Here is an 11,537-nt window from a genome sequence, read left to right as displayed (position 1 = left end):
TCTTTAGTTATGAAAAGCTCTCTTTTATAGATCGCTGGACTTGCACACAACATAAAGCCACATACATACAATTGATTAAACGTTCACATGGATTAAGGTCCTCCTTTTAGCATCAATGGTAAGATAAAAAAAAATGTAACGCGTTGTCAAAATCCATTGCAGCGTCACCAAATGTAATGAGCTCGTTTGGAAATTGTGGATGTGATGACTGATTGATTGATTGATGGGCGTGTGACTGGTTGTATACGTCCTTAATGTTATGGGGTGTAAAACAAACGATGCAAAAATTCAACCACCAACATGAAAAGAAAGTAACTATTTCCTATGGCGTTATCTAGAAAGCTGTAACTGTAGTGAAGAGTTACATGAAAAATGACCACTAGATGGGAACATTTCCCCGCTTAAGGAAAGCAGATCCCTTACACGCAAGAAGCCTGCTGTGCTGTCTCGTTATACGGGCTCAGAATATCAGTTTCTAAATATAAAACCAGAGTTGTTACTATTACTTGTTTAATTTGTGTAGCATTTCCGCAAATTATTTGCATCAGTCTGTTTAATGTTTGTCTAAGCATATGTCCTACTTAGACCCTTCTCCATTTCGTAAACTGTAGCCAGAGCTTGAACCATGGAAGTTACTTTTAAGCAGAACAAGAACACAGCCCACCTGTGACTGGAGCAAATTACCGCAGACATCGGCACAGCGACAGGCTTTATTTTTTTTTTTTTTAATCGGCAAGTTCACAAAATCGGAAGTGCCACTGCACCAAACCACAGAACCTGGTAAAGGGTAATCTGTCTCCTTTCATCTCATCTAAAGCTTTTCTTCCGCCAACTTGAATCGATTCTTGGCATTTCTGTCTCTACCTCGTCTGCACGTCCATTTAAAAATCCCGTCACCCTTGTACTGCCAGTCCACTACAATTACTACTCCTGGGACTATCCCCTCTTGTCCTATTCCTACAACTAACAATGCCGTTTCATTTCGTGGGGAGTACGCTATATATTTTCATCATCTATGTATGAGCACCAGGACTCCTAGCCAGAAAGATACCGCACTAAATGTAAGACCTGTTACCAGACCTTTCGACTTCAGCCCTTCCACCCTGCCATGGTACAGTCGATTCCCCCCATTCAGCTTGTAGTGGTAGGGCCAATTCTCGGCCTGCTGTGATACAAACTTCACACAGGCAACTATGCTATGGCGCGTGTGTCTCCATGCCAAGGTTCAGACCCAATCCACGCCTGTCTACGTGCCATTCCGCTCCCTCCTCGCCGTGGCACAAGCCCCTGATGGCCATACTCCCAGTCTGCCAGCATACTGCTCCAATTCCAGCCAACCAGACTTAACCCACTTTCAGCCGCTTATAGCATGGTGCCAGTTCTAGCCTGCCGAGGTATGGCGCCACTCGTAGCCTGCCCCAGTATGACACTGCTAGTACCAGTCCATCTCGGTACTGCTTCTCTCTCAGGCCTGTGGCACTGTGTGAGGTCTTCTGAGCTAATCTGGTTTCCAGGACATATATCAGGTTGGGTTACATCCCACCACAGCTGAAGAGTGCTTACCCTCTTCTTACTGGGTTGCGCCTACCAGACAGCCCAAGCAGTGAGCTGATGAAAGACCTAATAAGAACTTACAGGGAGCTCACAGCCACCCTATTGTTTACCAATGGTTGGCTTTGTCACCCTCATTTGCTTGCTTCTTATTTGATGGCCTGCATTGTATTGTCTTTCTCCCTCTTGGAGCATAGCTTCTTCACCATCCTTCTGAAAGGCTAACTTGTATCCTTATAATGCTTACATTTAAGTACCTACTTTTTTCTTTTACACTCAGCACTCCAAGAGAGTGCATGTGTTTTCTGGTGCTCTTCATCGCGTGCTGCTCCCCTTTTTAAATACCTCACCCACCCTTGTTGTGTAGCTCCCCACCCCTCACAGTTTGTCTGTAAAAGTACAGCAACAGGGATATTTTACTACGGTATGGTCGAAGAGCAGACTATAAAAGTTGTTTCTGCTTTATCTTCTGCATTCCAGGTATTGTAAAAAAGCACAAACTCTGGCACAGAAAGGCTTTTACAGCACTGGGGGAAGGACCATGTGCTTCCCTCACACATCTGGTGTCGGAGGCAGGAGTCCTTAGCAAGGCATTTCTAGTGGAGGCCCATAAATCTGCTCCCTGTGCTACCACAGAGGACAAAATGGCTGAAATTAAAACTTGGCAAGCATTTCCCTTTATATTGTATCACTTCCTTATTCTTTTACAATTCTGTTCACAATTTAATGGGTGAAAAGTATTTGAAAAATAAACCATGACATTTATAAAGATTTACCATTGAATTAAGTGGACAGTTTTGAGATACCATAAGAAATGCTTGCTTCTCTCCCTGTATTTTGTCATTTTTTTTTAGTTCTACTGTTTTTAAACAATACTTTACAGTCTAACATTGACAAAGCCAACGGCTTGGCAGTCGTATTATGAATGCAAGAGATATTGGCTTTGCCAGTACTTGTTAGATTTGCTAGGGTGTTTGACCACTTTGATCAAATCACTTTGTACAGCCTCTGGAGGAAGCAGCAATAAGAATATGGCAATTCAGAGCAGGGTCAACAATTCCACAGGCTAATGAATCATAGCAAAAGGCTCGAAAACAGGTATTTTCCAGTCTAAGGGGAGTGCTCCAGTAGGCACAATTCTGTTTAGCCTGAAATGCAGAAGTCTTTCAACCATTCCTGCTTTCCAATTTCCCCCCCACTGCTCACCTTTTGGTCTGTCTTCCAGTTTTACTCCTTCGATCACATGATGCTCCATCGGGCCCAGGACAGATGTCAGCTTGCAGTAAGTGCAAGAAGCAACTTGCTTCTTTGTTCGCTGGTTCTTTTCAATCTGTGTTTGGCTGTTGGCATGCTCGCCTTTTGGTCTGTCTTCCAGTTTTACTCCTTCGATCACACGATGCTCCATCGGGACCAGGACAGGATGTTGGTTGGCAGTAAGTGCAAGAAGCGTCTGGTTGTAATCGAGTGGGTGGGTGGTCGCTGGCTTAAATGGAACACTGACATAAAAATAGTTATGAATAATGACAACAGCAAGAAGCTACAGGCTCCTCCTCCAAGCCACAGCTGGTGGGATCCAATCCCAACCACATCCATTCAAACTTTTATGGGCCCCACAAGGGTGTGATGGACCCTACTTCAAGTAGGAAAATGGTCCCCCTGACTGCTAGTTGGGTAGTAAGATACATTAATAATCAAGGCTCAAGTTCCTGCTTGGCCCCGCTGCTTATGCATCTGCGGAACCATTAGAGGCTACGCTCCTGCCTGAGCTACAATACCCTCTACACAGTCATTAGGAAAACAACTCCATCGTGGGACTCCCGTATCTCATGTCCAAAATGTGCCCTGCACAGTAGTTCACTGTTCTTGGCACTGGCATTTTTGGTGCGCAGATGAAGGGTTTGAATCTTGATAAAGCCACATCAACGTTCTATCCTTCCAAGGTAGGTACACTGAGTACTACTACGTAGGGTAGCAATAGTACTGCTCATTTACAGTGCTTGGAAACACAAATGTGAAGTGTTAGGCACTATATAAAACAAGTTATTATTATTTATCATGCACATCCGATTGAAGAACACTTGAAAAGTAATGAGTTTTATTTGATCTGCTACTATAAAAAGCAAAAGCAATTAAATACATCTATTTTTAAATGTGAGCCATTTTACCAACAAAGGGGGCATCCTCATTCACATTACTGAAAGTCTATCTTCTCCGGCCGAGACAGACCCCGGTCTGTGATGGAAACCTCCAGTGTTTAATGTATAAAGTAAAAGGTGCAGGGGCACGAAGTGTTAGGTTTTCACTGTTGCAGTACTGAATGCTGGTGTGGCAAAGTGAAGCCACTTCATAACTCTTTCTTCCACTAGCCTACACTTCCCCCCTCTTTCTTTTTCAGCCCTTTATTTTCCCTGTATCACTTACTTTACTGTCCTACTTCTGCCCCTTCTCCTCAATAAAAACATGACTATGAAAGATAAACCACCAGCAATCACCGACACAAACTAAGCACCAGAAGGTTCACGATTTGGAGAGCTGTCCACTGGTTACAGAAAGCACTAGAGTACCATATGACCGGCAGACTGTGTGCTATAGAAGTAGCAATAACAGAATTTAATACACAACAGAAGATAACCCCATTTACTACTATGAGCTCCCAAACAACCCTTCCAAATTCTTCCCTCATGTATCTCTTCTCTGACTCATCCCAAACCTCATTTACTACTATGGTCTCCCTAACCCCTTTCTACAAACTTAACCATCCAGCACCTCTCCTTTATTCATCCCAAACCTCATCTTACTACTATGATCTCCCAATTAACACTTTCTAGACTCTTCCCTCTTCTATCCCTCCTTTTTTTAAATATTCATTACAACTAACAGACTCACATGTCTACCTCTCGGATTAACTCATATTTCCCTATACTACTTCACCACTAATCCTTTTGGGTTGCAGAGTAGCGTCTACTCGCCGAAAAGCGTTTCGATGCCTCGTCAGGGGTAGTAAGAGCTTTATAAATAAAATTACAATAACTGAACCACAAACATCATGACGAGAAATAGCAATATTTTGGAAAGTGGATTATCTTCAATAGATGAGGAATCTAAATAGTAACTCAATGAATAATTAAGGTGAGAGGTCGGGTGGCTCACTGGAGAAATGGATTCTCTCCAGGATCTGTGTTCAGCACCCTGGTCACAAGCTGAAATCCCAGCAGGTCATCTCAGCCTGTCATCGTTCTGAGGTGCATAAAATGAGTACCATTGAGTTGGGTAATAATAGATGTCTTTCATTCAGTGGGAAGATCCCCCGATTGGTGAAGAGGTGCTATAAATTGATGTAATGGAAAAAGAAACTCCATCAATATTAGTGTTATTACACATAAACTGTCCCAGAAAAAGTCTGCACACTGTCCACAGGCTATCCATAGTTTACCAACCCAAATCTTTTCTTTAAGACAATCGTCATAATTCACTTCATCTAAAATTGAGGCAGTGCAAAATAGTCAAGATCCAAGATGAATGATGCCTTAGAGGGACCAGCCAACATTTTCTTTCAGATCTCAACTTCCAGGTTGCTGACAAAGAACTTTCAAGCAGAGAGATGCCCCCTACTAGGTCTATGGGTAACAAAAAAACCAACAGTACCGGTAAACAAGATTCATTAAAGTGAGAATTGTGGTAAATTTCCACCGTCACTATGCTGTGCTGGTGGCAAAACATCAGAAAATGCATATTTATTTAGATGAAATCCTAAGTACATGGAGGATTAACCTATGAAAATGGGAGGTAAGGATTTAATCTGGGCTGAGCATTAAATTTATGTATCTATGTAATATTTATTCATGGGATTTACAGAGTGCTATGTATAATAAACAAATGGGAAGAAATGTTTAAGGCAAAGATAGCGCTTTACAGAGTGCTATCTTAGCTACAAAAGCACAGCATTTGGTAAGGGAGGGTTTGTAATGTGCATTTGATGGAGCAGTAGATTCAGGAAATAGCAAACAGGAGGGAGTGGTAATAAAACATTGACTAATCAAACTAGCCCTACTAATCACCTTTATCAATGTTTTTCGAAGCACTATAACACTGTCAACATTGACTGCATAATAGCTCTTTCTTTTTTGAGCTATGAGGCACAGCGACCGCATTGCTGCACAACATGGCAAAAATAAAATGACAAAGCCAAAAGGTCTTGCAATAGGCCAGACCTGTTGGCTTTGCCAGTGCATGCTTTTTTTCTGGTGTGAGGCGACAGGGCAAGCAACAAAGCTGGAGGGGGTGTGGCAAGCAAGAATTTGGGAGCAGGGCAGGCCGGGAGAGTAAGCAAGAACGGGGGCAGTGCAAGCCACGAGGGCAGGAGGTTGGCGGTTATGGTACAAGCAACAAAGCAGGAGTAGTGGGGGACGGGGCAAACAAGGACAGGGCAATTTGAGATTAAGGACCCAAGAGGACCTCCTGCTAAGCCAGAGTCAAGCATTTGGCTTGAGCTTTCAGTAGCTCGCCCACTTCTACTTGCAGCCTGCCCCAAATCTGCTGACCGCGCCCCAAGCCCAGATTCCTGACCATGCCATCAAGGGCATGCCTCTGCACATCCAGTCAGAAGATCAGACAGCCAGATTAGTAGCCATTAATGGCCACTGGATGGGAGAGCTCTTTAATATTTATTAATCAGTGTCAATGAAAACTGCCATGCATGGGGCCTGAAATGGCTTCTGGTCTACAGCACAGTGCAAGATGTAGGCTGAACTGAAATAGTAAGGGTCTGTGGCTTTGGGCTCTGGCAGCTGTGACGACCGGTAGGGCCACAGAGAAAAGGACCTCTGAAAGATACCAATCATGACTGACCCTTCCCAAGGGATAAAGAATGAGCTATCATTAGTGCAGTAGGTGCATTAGCACCTGGGGTCCATTCATGCTGGGTCCTACTATTACCTACCCAACTAGAGTATAGTAGGTCAAATTTAATAGCTTGCATGCATGGCCTAGTCAGTCCAGTAGAGTCATCACAGGGCAGTCACTTCAGCTGAGTCAGCATGGCACAGTCACTTCAGTGGAGTCATTGCGACTTACTTACTACAGCACAGTCAGCACTTCAGTGCAGTGATCGTGGCAGTCGCTCCAGCAGAGTCAGTGTGGCACAATCACTTCACCAGAGGAGTCAGAATGGCACAGTCACTTCAGTTGAGTTTGCGTGGCACAATCACTTCAGCAGTTAGCATGGCGCAGTCCCTTCAACGGAGTCAGCGTGACACAGGGGGTCATTCTGACCCTGGCGGTCACCGACCGCCAGGGCCAACGACCGCGGAAGCACCGCCAACAGGCTGGCGGTGCTTCCATGGCCATTCTGACCGCGGCGGTACAGCCGCGGTCAGAAACGGGAAACCGGCGGTGTCCCGCCGGGTTCCCGCTGCCCCAGGGAATCCTCCACGGCGGCGCTGCAAGCAGCGCCGCCATGGGGATTCCAACCCCCTTACCGCCATCCTGTTCCTGGCGGCTTTCACCGCCAGGAACAGGATGGCGGTAACGGGTGTCGTGGGGCCCCTGGGGGCCCCTGCAGTGCCCATGCCAATGGCATGGGCACTGCAGGGGCCCCCTAACTGGGCCCCACATTGATTTTCAGTGTCTGCCAAGCAGACACTGAAAATCGCGACGGGTGCCACTGCACCCTTCGCACGCCTTCAACTCCGCCGGCTCCATTCGGAGCCGGCTTCCTCGTTGAAGGCGCTTTCCCGCTGGGCCGGCGGGCGGCCTTCTGGCGGTCGCCCGCCAGCCCAGCGGGAAAGCCAGAATGGCCGCCGCGGTCATTTGACCGCGGTGCGGTCATTCGGCGGCTCCCGCCGGGCGTGCAGTTACCGCCGCCGGCGGGAGTCGGAATGACCCCCACAGTCTCTTCAGCAGAGTCTACTTAGCACAATCAGTTCAGCTGATTCAGCAAGGCACAGTCAGTTCAGCTGATTCAGCATGCCACAGTCATTTCAGCAGTGTCTGCATGGCACAGTCACTTCAGCAGAGTCAACGAGGCAAAGTCACTTCAGCAGAGTCAACGAGGCAAAGTCACTTCAGCTGAGTTATTGTGTCAGTCACTTCAGCAGAGTCAGTGTGGCACAGTCCCTTCACCAGAGGAGTCAGAATGGCACAGTCACTTCAATGGAGTCAGCATGGCACAGTCACGTCAGTGGAGTCTGCGTGGCACAGTCACTTCAGTGGAGTCTGCGTGGCACAGTCACTTCAGTGGAGTCTGCGTGGCACAGTCACTTCAGTGGAGTCTGCGTGGCACAGTCACTTCAGTGGAGTCTGCGTGGCACAGTCACTTCAGTGGAGTTTGCGTGGCACAGTCACTTCAGCAGTCAGCATGGCACAGTCCCTTCAGTGGAGTCAGTGGGGTACAGTCACTTCAGCAGAGTCTACGTAGCACAGTCAGTTCAGCTGATTCTGCATGTAACAGTCATTTCAGAAGAGTCTGCATAGCACAGTCACTTCAGCAGTCAACGTCGCACTGTCAGTTCAGTGGAGTCAGCGTGGCATGGTCACTTCAGTGGAATCAACGTGGCACTTAAACCAAGTCTGCATGGCACACTCACTTCAGTGCAGTCAGCGTGGCACAATCACTTCAGCAGAGGCAGCGTGGCACAGTCACTTAGGAGAGCCAGCGTGCATAGTCACTTCAGTGGAGTCTGCATGCCACAGTCACTCCACAGTGCTCAAAAAATCTATGCAACCACTTCACTGGCGAGTTTTATTTTATGTGGACGAGCTATTTTTAGATTCTACTGGACCCTTCTGGCAAGTGGACAAAGTACAGGTGTTCTGTTCAGTTAGAAACTGAATTAGCAATTAAGATGCCTTTAAATCTTTTTCTTGTCACATTTGCTCCTGTTCAGAGACAGAGGTCAAAAGTCAGTTTGTTTTCTTGCAGTGCAAATACTTTTCCTTGTGACTGCAGAGTTCCAGGATTTTGTAAGGTGACCTGTCTGACCTATGTGAAGTGAAAGGCTTTTGGTTTTGCTTTTTCGAAGGAGAGCCGTCTGTTGAGGTATTCTGGTCCTGTGTTGTGCAGTGCCTTGTGAGCGTGGGTGAAGAGTTTGAAGGTGATTCTCTTGTTGATGGGGAGCCAATGCAGGTCTCTCAGGTGTCCTGTGATATGGCAGTGGCGGGGGATGTCCAGGATGAGCCGCGTGGAGGCGTTATGGATGCGTTGCAGCATTTTCTGGAGTTTGGCCATGGTTCCTGCGTAGAGAGCATTGCCGTAGTCCAGTTTGCTGCTTACAAGGGATTGGGTGACTGTGAATTTTATTCTGGTTTCTGAGGGGATCCATTTGTAGATCTTTTGGAACAAGTGGAGGGTGTTGAAGAAGTAGGAGGAGATGGTGTTGACTTGCTGGGTCATAGATAGTAAAGTTTCCAGGATAAATCCCAGGTTGTATGCGTGGTTGGAGGGTGTCGGAGTAGGTCCCAGTGTGCAGGACACCAGGAGTCATCCCATGTGGAGGGGGTGGAGCCAAAGATGAGGACCTCAGTCTTGTCGGAATTCAGTTTAAGACAGCTGTTCTTCATCCATTCGGCGATGGCCTTCATTCCTTCGTGGAGGTTGGTCTTGGCAGAGTCCTTGGTGAGGGAGAGGATCAGCTGGGTGTCATCGGCGTATGAGATGATGTTGAGGTTGTGAGATCGGGTGGTGTTAGCGAGCGGAGCCATGTAGATGTTGAAGAGGGTCGGGCTGAGGGACGAACCTTGGGCCCCAGATGATTTTGGTGGCTTCACAGCAGAATAGAGGGAGGCAGACTCTGAGTTCTGCTGGTGAGAAAGGAGGTGATCCAGTCCAGGGCTCAGTCGTGGATTCTGGCATTGCTGAGGAGTGTGCGTAGGGTGTGGTGGCAGATGGTGTTGAATGTGGCTGAGAGGTCCAAGAGGATGAGGGCTGCGGTTTCACCGTTGTCCAGTAGTGGCAGCGATGAGGGTAGTTTTGGTGCTGTGGTTGCTGCAAAATCTGGATTGGGAAGGGACCAGAGTGCTGTTCTCCTCAAGGAAACAGGTCAGTTGTTTGTTGACACTTTTCTCTATGACTTTTGCAGGGAAGGGGAGCTGGGAGATGGCCTGGAAGTTCTTGAGGTCCTTTGGGTCCGCCTTAGGTTTCTTGAGGAGGGTGCTGATCAAGGCGTGTTTCCAGTGGAGTCAGCGTGGCAAAGTCACTTCAACTGAGTCAGAGTGGCACAGTCACCTCAGCAGAGTCTGTGTGGCCCAGTCACTTCAGCAGAGTCAGTGTGGCCCAGCCACTTCAATGGACTCAGCGTGGCACAGACACTTCAGCAGAGTCTGCATGGCTGTCACTTCAGTGGAGTCGCCATGGCACAGTCACTTAAGTGGAGTCAGGCTAGCAGATTAAACAGTCAGTCTGCCATAAACAATGATTTGCCTGGATTATTCTTAGGGAATATTACTAAATGAAAATCTTTAAGATATTAGTCAAGGCTGTTGCCTCTTCCTGCTTTTATGCATTCGGTCTGTGAGGAAAACCCTCCCCTTCGTACCCAAAACTATGCACTCAGCTGTATATTTGAACACCTTATTCAGAAATATCATCCAACATAAATATCCTGTCCCAAATATACCTAACAAAAATCTGTCAAATTGTCCTGCAGGAAAACCAGTTTGGCTTTTAATCATGCTGCTGTGCAAAGACTGCCAACTTATGCATCATGGTCAGTGTTCTCTTAACCACACATCAATCAATCAAGGATTTGGAAAGCGCACTACTCACCCGAGAGGGTCTCAAGGCACTGAGGAGGGGAGGGGAAGAAGGTGGGGGGTGCTGCTACTGCTCGAACAGCCAGGTCTTGAGAAGTTTCCTGAAGGTAAGGAGATCTTTTGTCTGGCGCAGGTGGGTGGGAAGAGTGTTCCACGTTTTGGCAGCGAGGTGTGAAAATGATCTATCGCCGGTTGTAGTTCTGCGGACGAGTGGGACGGTTGCGAGGGCGAGGTCAGCAGAGTGGAGATGCCAGGTCAGGGTCTAGAAGGAGAGTCACATGAAGATGACCTATGCCTCCTGATATTTGTGGACCTTTCAGCTGCCATCAACACAGTCGACCATTCGACTATCATGTGTGCTGAGCAATTTCAAATGGGGTTCACAGTCAATGTCTCTTACTAGTTCTCCTCCTACCTTTCTAATTGATACTGATTTGCTCCCATTGGCACCTCCAGGTCCCAAAAGATCCCTATCTCCCACAGAGTCCTGCACGGTTCCATATTGTCACCTGTCATCATTAACCACTACATGGTGCACTTGGCGCTCCACTCAAAGATAATAGCACCAAAATTCAGCAATATGCCTAAGATACACAACTCTACTTGAAAGTCTCCTTAGATTAAGACATCCAACTTCTCACATACTGTCTGCACATCATCCCCACCTGGATATCCGGCACTTAAATGAAGCTCAGCCCAGCCAAGATAGAATTCCTGCTATGTGCCAAGAACAACAAACAAGAAACAGTACAAACCTGGTTCAATGACATGAACTTTGGGCATCGAACCTCAATTACGACCTAAAGCCAAGTCACTGGGATTCACCCTGGACACCAACCGTGTCACCCTCAAGGAATACATTACCAAAAAATCAAAGACAGCCTGGTACAAGCTCCCTCTTATATAAAATATGAAACAGTTTCTTCCAAACTGCGACTTCAGAACCGTTGTTTATGCCTTCATACTCTTGCATGTGGATGGTGGTAAAGCCGTGCACTATGGCTAGGTTTGTGCTATAGAAATACCACATACATACCCTGGAAACTTTTCGCATCAAGATGCTGTTTGGAGTGGACATGTTCTCTGTAAAGAATAATTAATAACAGAAACAGTCTGACAAGGCCAATCTGGCATTGTCAGCCACAGTTGTGAAATCAATCCATAACAATCAGGCACACACAGTTCGGAGATGTACAGCCAGTCCCTCAGAGTCAGTATTTCACAATCAAAGTTGTAGG

The sequence above is a fragment of the Pleurodeles waltl genome, chromosome 12 (genome assembly GCF_031143425.1).
Source record: "Pleurodeles waltl isolate 20211129_DDA chromosome 12, aPleWal1.hap1.20221129, whole genome shotgun sequence".
In the NCBI taxonomy this organism is placed as follows: Eukaryota; Metazoa; Chordata; class Amphibia; order Caudata; family Salamandridae; genus Pleurodeles; species Pleurodeles waltl.
The sequence above is the reverse complement of the archived record's forward strand: the minus strand, read 5'-3'. Positions refer to the sequence as shown.